Source organism: Octopus bimaculoides, chromosome 12 (genome assembly GCF_001194135.2).
Source record: "Octopus bimaculoides isolate UCB-OBI-ISO-001 chromosome 12, ASM119413v2, whole genome shotgun sequence".
Lineage (NCBI taxonomy): Eukaryota > Metazoa > Mollusca > Cephalopoda > Octopoda > Octopodidae > Octopus > Octopus bimaculoides.
In genome coordinates, this window is record NC_068992.1 from 7,973,511 (window position 1) to 7,982,358 (window position 8,848).

The 8,848-nt window shown below is 36.0% G+C and overlaps 1 protein-coding gene across 9 annotated transcripts in view; it reads left to right on the top strand.

The window, feature by feature from the left end:
* Positions 1-8,848, top strand: part of LOC106870433 (ubiquitin-associated protein 1) — a 52,666-nt gene that overhangs the window by 31,525 nt on the left and 12,293 nt on the right. The window contains exon 1 of one of the 9 annotated variants that reach the window (XM_014916511.2): positions 8,269-8,293. The exons of the other annotated variants lie outside the window; for them this stretch is intronic. The gene's annotated coding sequence lies outside the window, so the exon portion shown is untranslated. Of the gene's footprint in view, positions 1-8,268; positions 8,294-8,848 lie in introns of those variants that run through there. 9 annotated transcript variants of the gene reach the window in all.

The window sequence follows — 8,848 nt, forward strand, 5'->3', positions numbered from 1 at the left end:
CTTACTACCCCCCCCCCCTCCGCATAACTTTCACAAAAGACTTTTTACTTACTTATTTACATATCTTCTCCCCTCCCTCCTTTCCACCCATTTCCCACTTGTGCTGATTCACTCCACCCCAATTTGTTATGTATGTGATGTGACAGTATGTGGTAGTTGTCTACTGTAATATTAAAAAAAAAAATTACTTGAGTTTGTTTGTTTTATCATTTTAAAATTTGTTTTTTTACTTTATTTTGTTTATTTCTTAGAAGTATTCCTCCTCATTGTATCCATCTCCTCCTCCTCATCATCCATTTCGTTTTTTAATTCCATGGTGTCAGGAATTAGGTATCTGCTCTATAATACAACTTATACGGCAGCCCTTCTCCGTTAATCTCACGGTCCTTACATCATCTTATCTGTGAGGTTTTCAGTGTTTATCTTGAGCTACACATGAAAATTTGTAAATTAAGACAAATTCATGTGCCCTGAATACATGTATGTTGTGACATTTAGGGCAGGATGCTTCTAGTAACTGTATTTTAATTTAATTTTTTTTTAGCACATACCATTATTTGTTTCTTCAAACTCCACTTTTTTAAAATTAATTCTTTGCCATTATTCAATCAAATCTACCTGTCTACTTCCTTCCAAAATCGTCTGCAAGCTGTGTTTTACCACAGGTCTCTTCCACCAACTAACTTACAGTACTAGTTTACTCAACATATGACTCTCTGTGCAGTTTGCTTGAGATAACAGTCAAAACTCCTTCAAATCAAATTTTGCTATCATAAACAAAGTACTCACTTGATAATGTAGCACTAACATGCTTTGGAAAGCATCGTCATTTAGTGTCTGTCTTTCATGCTGGCCTGGGTAAGATGGTTTGACTGGAGTTGGCAAGCTATAGAGCTGCACCAGGCAGAACTGCAACAGACTGGAATCTCTTTTGGCTTGGTTTCTGCAGCTGGATGTCCTTCATAATGCCAACCATTCCACAGAGTGTATTGGATGTCTTTTATATGTCACCGGCATGGATACCCAGCTGAAACTCCTATGAGTTGAAGGTCAGTGAAAAGAACGTTATTAGTGCAGCGCTAGTTCCAAAAGAAAAAAAAATCATCTTCCTTCCCTTGCATATCGAATTGGGATTAATGAAACAGTATGTAAAATCACTTGGCAAAGAAAGTAAATGTTTTGATCAAAAGAAATTGTTATCATTGCTTTTGTTACCAATATCATCACGGCTGCTATTATTATCATCGTTGAGAAATACATTGTCAGTTTTCTTTCTTCGAGCAAAATAAACATCAAAGATGCTTTGCTCTCTGCAGAAACTGCAGGAGGTACTCAGAGGTATTGCAAGTGGGTCACAATGTTGGAAACCCTTCTGTATTATCAGTAGGTATCTCATTTCACCCCTTAGCCTGTACACTTTGCCTGAGTCGGGCAGTGATGACTGAATTGGTTGTCTCCTTTCAACTACAGACCTTGATTTGGTTTCAGCTGGGAAAAAACAAAACATACATGAAAGTGTTCATAATTAACTAATATCTGAGATTGTCTTAACAATATTTGCAGGGCCTTGTTTTCTGGAATGTGACCATGTCTATTCTTCTGGGTGATCTTTCAATGCATTCACAGGAATGGTCATGTGTCACTGTAGTTGTGCTGATTACAAATGGTATGATGGATGCATTCCTTAAATGTCAGAATGTTTTTTGTTCAACAGCTATTTGGGAATAATTCCTTAATTGTTTCAACCAGCTGCTGCACAACATTGTAGTCATTCTGTGTTAGTTATTAATACACTGTTGTTGCTTTTACATCCATTTTTTTCATGCCAGTATGGGTTTGATGAAAACGTTTTTGAGGCATTGTTTTACAGCCAGATATCCTTCTTGTTGCTAATCTGTTTTTCAAGTAAGGGCATGAAAAAAATCAAGGAAAATATTGGTAGGCTTATGTGCCATTTGGTGGTCATTCTCAATACTGAAGTTCCATAGTATTCTTGCACCGAGAGGTAATATCCATCCCTACTTAAACATGGATGTTCTATTAGAACAAACTATACTGTGGTAGATACCATGAGAGAAACTCTCATATTGGCTTTTGGTACAAAATGCACTCTTGTTTATATTGCTAATAGGGAAATAAATCCCCACCATCTCCAGCACTGAGATCACCTGGTCATGTGATTTCAACCTTCCTTGGTTTCATCAGTGTAGATGCTTGACTGCCAGAGTCAGCAGCAACATATCTCCCTGCCAGCGATGTATTGAAAAACAGAGCCAGAACAGGTACTGGTGCCATGATTAGCCAGTGAGCTTGTTAAAAAAGGTTGAAGTCATGAGATGTGGTGATCTTGGTACTGGAAGATGCCAGGGATTTATTTCTCCACTAGCAATATAAACAAAAGTGCATTTTGCACGAAAAGCTAATATGAAAGATTTTTTCATGGTATCTACCACAGTAATAGAAATCCACATTTAAGTAGGGATAAATATTACCTCTCAGAATTAATACTGCCTCTGTTGCTAATATATATATATATATTTTCACATTGTCATATTTTTTTTTGACTGATGGTTGTCTATATGAATACCTCAGAGCTTTTACTTTTAGGAGTTAAAATTTGGTGGGACGGCATCTGCAGAGCAGCTTTGCTAAGTTATTGTGTGTCTATGTATGTTTTCTCAGAACTGGTGGAAGAATCTTTGTAGAATAATTGCTTCAGAAAAATACATCAGATAAACCACATTCGTTTTTTATATTGTAAGAATTGTAGATACTCCTCTCGTTGTTTTTTAGCTGTGATTGCCTGTTCTTGCATTGCAAATGTTGATATTCTATTTAGTCGAACAGTCAAGTAGCAACTTTTTCATATTTTTACCTTTATCTGTCATGAAGTAGTTAGTAATCTACTCTGGTCTTTGGCAAACTAGGGCAAAAACAAAATCAGGTGACTTGCGTAACAGAGTACAAACACAGTGGCTATTGTAAAATTTGAATTTATAACCAAGAAATCAGTAGGTCATCCCACTTCACAAACATTTTGCTTCTGTAAATAATAATAATAATAAATAATGGTTTGAAATATTGGCACACGGCCAGTAATTTAGGGGAAAGAGTTAGGTCGATTATATCAACCCAAATATTTGAACCACATAGTCAACTTATTCTATTGACTCTGAAAAGATGAAAGGCAAAGTCGACCTTGGCAGAATATTAGAACTCAGAACGATGGACAAAATGCCAATAATCATTTTGCCCAGCATGCTAACCATTCTGCCGGCTCACCATCATCTTTCAACAGTAGTAATAAAAAGTAGTAAGTTGATAAATTTTTAAAAGAAATTATAAAATGAATTAATTATGACTTCTCTGAATTTTCCAGCTTGCTTTTATTGTGTGTAAGAAGGTGCTTTGCTGCATAAATAGTGAAATGAGTTTCAGAGTTTTAGGTTCAAATCTCACAAAGACCAGTGTATCTTGCATGAATAAGGAAAAATTATTCTGGATAGAACTGTACCTGAAGTAACTGTAATGTATTTGGATTCAGATATCCCAAAGAAAAAAAAAAAAAAAGAATGGGCGTGGAAATGTCACAATGAACGATTGAGATATTAAGGAAGAGGCTGTTTTAATTCAGTTGTGCCAACAAAAGGGACCAGCTGGGATGCTGATTAAAAACAATTAGGGAATAAGAGGATAAAGAGGATTCAGTAGAACTAAAATGAAAAAAAAACTATAGGGACCAGGTAGGAAGCTGATAAAAACAATTAGGGAGAACAATAATGCTGCAAGTCATTTAGTAAAATGTTACTGCTCTGATGATAGTGTTGAAAGCCTTATGGTGAATTAGTTTCACACTAAGTCACTTAGTTTAGCGGGCAAGTTATTATCTCTGACGACCGATTGCTGTTGCCTAGCACCAGCCAAGCACTGCAGAGCTGAAGGTGACATTTTTTTTATGAGTGAATAGAGGCTGGTGGTGGAAATTATACGTGTCTTAAGTTAACAAAGCTGGTTATGAAGTGGGTAGAAAGCGCCAAAGCACCCAACTTTCAGAGGTTCATGCTGAATATTAACTGCACTGACCTCACATGTGTGTAGGGTTAGGGTTAGGGTTCGGGTTAGGGTTAGGGTTAGGGTATACGTGCGAAGGCTATGTATGCTGATTGTCTTCATTGTACATATATTATGTTTATAATTAGGTAAATGCTTGCCTTTACAAATTAGACTAAAATAAAAAGCACTCAGTACAAGATTTAGAGCTCAGTTTTTTACACACACATCAAAAGTTTCCATAGAAGGTCAGAATTTTATATGTTTTATATGTGTGTGTGTGTGTGTATATATATATATATATATATATATATATATATATATATATATATATATATATATATATATATATATATTATATAAATTATTAGTTACAGAATAAAAGCATTACATTTGGGTCAACGACTCAACATACAACAGTCCCCTCAATAAACGGTCAGATATAAGAAATACATCAAAGTCCACAAATACATAAGAAAATATATATATAAAAAACTAAAATACAACATAAAACACAATATAAAAATTTATATATACAGTTCTAATGTTTGAGTTGATCATCTGATCTAAATGTTTTTAATATCGTTTGCTTTCAAATGAAAGTCTACCATCACCTTCCTAATTATTTTATCTGTAAAAGGTACCTTTTTTTTATGATGGAATCAGTTCCTTTAACATGGGGTTATTTGTAGAGTTAATTTAGAAATGCTTAGGAGCCGAAGAAAAAAAAAACCTAAAAGACCACCAAAAACAAAATATAACATTAAATGTAATATCAAAGACCACACCCGCAAATCATCAAAGGCATCATCAGTAAAAAGAAAAAAAAAAAGACAAAGATTAAATGCATTAAATAGTTTTATAAATGGTAGAAAGTATTTATTCATCAATGTTACCTGAGTTGGAAGCATTTATAATTCCTCATATTCAGCGTATTTGCAGTTGCAAAAATTTGTGCATATCAATTTTTTTTTTTAATATCTTTACACTTGTACATTGAACCTTGTTTTTGTACTGGAGCTATTTGTGTCAAGATTAAGCACAATCATTGTAAAGGATAAGAGATTGTTATTCAGACTGGAAGTAGCTTCTTGTCTTTCTTTGAATGCTTTCATCAATGTGGGGGTTCTTGGGCAAGTATCATTAACTCATTGGCTGTACTTCAAATGATTATCTAAAAGACTGATGCTCCTTTTGAGATTTTGGTCTAAAGCAGTGTTTCCCAACCTAGTTTTCCCTAGGCCCCACCATAACTTTCCAAAAAAATGTATACCCCATCGGTGGCTGGAAAAAACTATTTTATTTTTAATATTTCGAGCGAGATCGTTGCCAGTGCCCCTGGACTGGCTCTCGTGCGGGTGGCACATAAAATACACCATTTTGAGCATGGCCGTTGCCAGTACCGCCTGACTGGCCTTCGTACGGGTGACACGTAAAAGCACCCACTACACTCTCTGAGTGGTTGGCATTAGGAAGGCCATCCAGCTGTAGGAACTCTGCCAAATCAGACTGGAGCCTGGTGTAGCCATCTGGTTTCACCAGTCCACAGTCAAATCGTCCAACCCATGCTAGCATGGAAAGCAGACATTAAACGATGTTGATGATGATGATGATTTCATAAGGATATATTTTCCTTTAAGAAATATCCATACTGGGCATTAGAATAGCGCTATATTGTAGCAAACAGTCTTCACACATGCGCACATGCACACACACACACACACACACACACACAAATATGCAAATACAGTAGACTTGGATTTTGCACTCTGCAACCCTGGCAACACATTTCAGAGAGCTGCATCTCTGGATATATAAGCTTTGATACAGGAGAGAGGGGATTCTTTAAGTCTTCTCTCCAGTGCTGATGATATGGTAAATGCAGCCAGTATGTGGAAACCTATCCACACCATGCCAGACCGGATAGAAAATGGTTATGATACTGATACACGCATCCAAATGTTTGAGATCTAATACAAGTAATTTTGCATTGATAGCTGGGTGGTTAGTTTGGGGAGGCATTTTGTGGCCTATAGGCATTTTGTGGCCTATGTGTGTTCCATGTTAATTTTGCCCTACATTCCGTTTCCCTTGTGAAATGTGTGTTTTCGTAAAAATATTTACTGCACTATCAAAGGTCAGGTTATCAATTTCTCTTCTCTTCAAAATAATTCACATTCTCATTATCATTTTAACATCTCCACCCCTCATTTTTATTTTTTTTTTCCCTCTCTGACTGTCAAAATTGCTATTTGATAACTTGCACTGCATTGTTTAAATTTCATCATACATCATCACTTCGTTGGATGTCGGTTTTATTTCATTTGTTTTTGACAAATTTAAAACTTAATTTTTAATGTAAATTTATTCCTCACTGTTTATTTCTCTGTCTCCCATCTCTCTCCTCTCTTCACCTTCTGTTTATCTCTCTCTCTCTCTCTCTCTCTCACACACACAAGTAAATCATTTCAATTTTAACTATATTTTGTTTTTCTCAGTATTGTGATGTTGTTGCTGCTTTGCTGAGCGACACGAGCAATAAGATTTGTGTTGACAAGTAACTAATTTAATTCGTGCAGTGGTATTTATTATAACATAAACTGTGATTATCAACATCACAAATATATAGATTAAATATACGAGGGGCCTACTGAAAATTTCGAGGCTTTGGGTAAAAGAAAATACAGAAGAATCAGTTAATTATGGTTTTGAAGGCTGGGCCTCCAACCAGGCCTTTCGCGACACTTTTAAAGCCAGGAAATTTTCAGCATTCCCTCGCATATCAAGACAGGTGGACTCTGGGTGTGTGGCAGTGTTGACTTAACCCTTTCAATCTGATACCAACCCGCCTGACACTGCGTCTGGTTTTACGATAGAAAACCTCGTTTTAAACCATTCACTTTTAAGGTGCTGGCATCCGTTCTATCTGGGCAAATAAACTAATTTATATATTTTTTCAAACGCTTGATTATATCCCAAATTAATTTTAAAAAAACACGATCTCACTGTTTCATTAGAAATCTGATCACAAAATCGGCAGAAAAAAAACTGGGTTAAAAAAAAAAATGACTCGAGATAGTGACAGGTCAGTTGTAAGAGAGGGGAGACAACCCCCTCCTTTGTAGTCAGTACCGGACCATTGTTGGGCCCAGTAGTGTTCCAGCTTTTGGGATTTCCTGGTGGCAGCCTAAATATAGACTTAAAATTTAAATAAACTATGAAAAGTAAAGAATAGTATTTGACAGATTCAAATTAATACATTTCGAAAGCAAAGTTTACTTGGTAATAAATTCATGTAAGATTAAAAAAAAAAAATTATTCTGTACAATGTACATAGTGTCTTGTTTATAGGATGAAAGTAGAGGTGCAATGGCCCAGTGGTTAGGGCAGCGGACTCGCGGTCATAGGATCGCGGTTTCGATTCCCAAACCGGGCGTTGTGAGTGTTTATTGAGCGAAAACACCTAAAGCTCCACGAGGTTTCGGCAGGGGATGGTGGTGAACCCTGCTGTACTCTTCCACCACAACTTTCTCTTCCTGTTTCTGTTGTGCCTGTAATTCAAAGGGTCAGCCTTGTCACACTGTGTCATGCTGAATATCCCCGAGAACTACGTTAAGGGTACACGTGTCTGTGGAGTGCTCAGCCACTTGCACGTTAATTTCACGAGCAGGCTGTTCCATTGATCGGATCGACTGGAACCCTCGACGTCGTAAGCGACGGAGTGCCAACAACAAATAGGATGAAAATTAAACGAAAAGTAAAGAAAATGATTTTATTTAGCAGATACAGGTTCACATTAATACCTTTCTAAAGCAGAGTATGTTTAATAATATTTATTAATCCACAAAAAAAAAACAAAAAAACTCTTAACACACAATGCAGATTAATCAATTTCAAAAACAAGGCTTGTTAATACAGGGTATAGTATATTGCATGGTATTGCTCGGATTCCTGAAAGTCGGATAAGAATTCCTGTACCATACCCGGAATTGCAAGGACCAATTTAACAGTGGAACACATAGGGGGAGATAACTGAGTTGTTTTATTTTTGTTTTTGTACTTTATGGAGTCTTACTTTGTCCAACGTGTTTTTGCTTTTCATGTTTTTGTTTGGCCCGAAGTCTCAACGCCGATTGAGAAAACCAATGCTCAAAGGCATTCTCTTCCGACTGTAAACCATCTAAATTTCGTCTGTCGTAGTGTATCTAGGACTACATTATCCGGTGTGTCTTTCCTTTGTCAAGTGCGTAAAAGCATGATTTCAAAGAATTTATCGTGGTATTTTTAGCAGGTTGTTTGCTAAGTAGTAGCTCCCTCATAGACAGGGTTGAAAAACAGAATATATAGCCGACATACATTGAACTTTATGCCAGCATAAATGACAAATGGGTTAATGTTTACATCTTGATAATGATTACGGCAGTGGTTTTGGTTGTGATGAAATGGAAGCGTTAGGAAGAAAATAAAGCACCCCTTTCCAACAAACTATCTAATTAGATTACTGATTAACACGTCAATTACAATGATTTACTTGAATTATCTTTTGACTGGATGTTAAATTAATAATTTAAAATGGTTTCCAGATTTAGAAATTATGCTCTGTGTATGTGTGTGTGTGAGAGAGAGAGAGAGAGAGAGAGAGAGAGAGAGTCGTGGGTATTTATGTGTTTGTACATGTGTGAACGTACATATACGTGAACAGTCGTGTTACATATTATGTTTATGTGTGAACTTTTGCGTGTGTGTTTATGTTTGTATATATATATATATATATATATATATATATATATATATATAT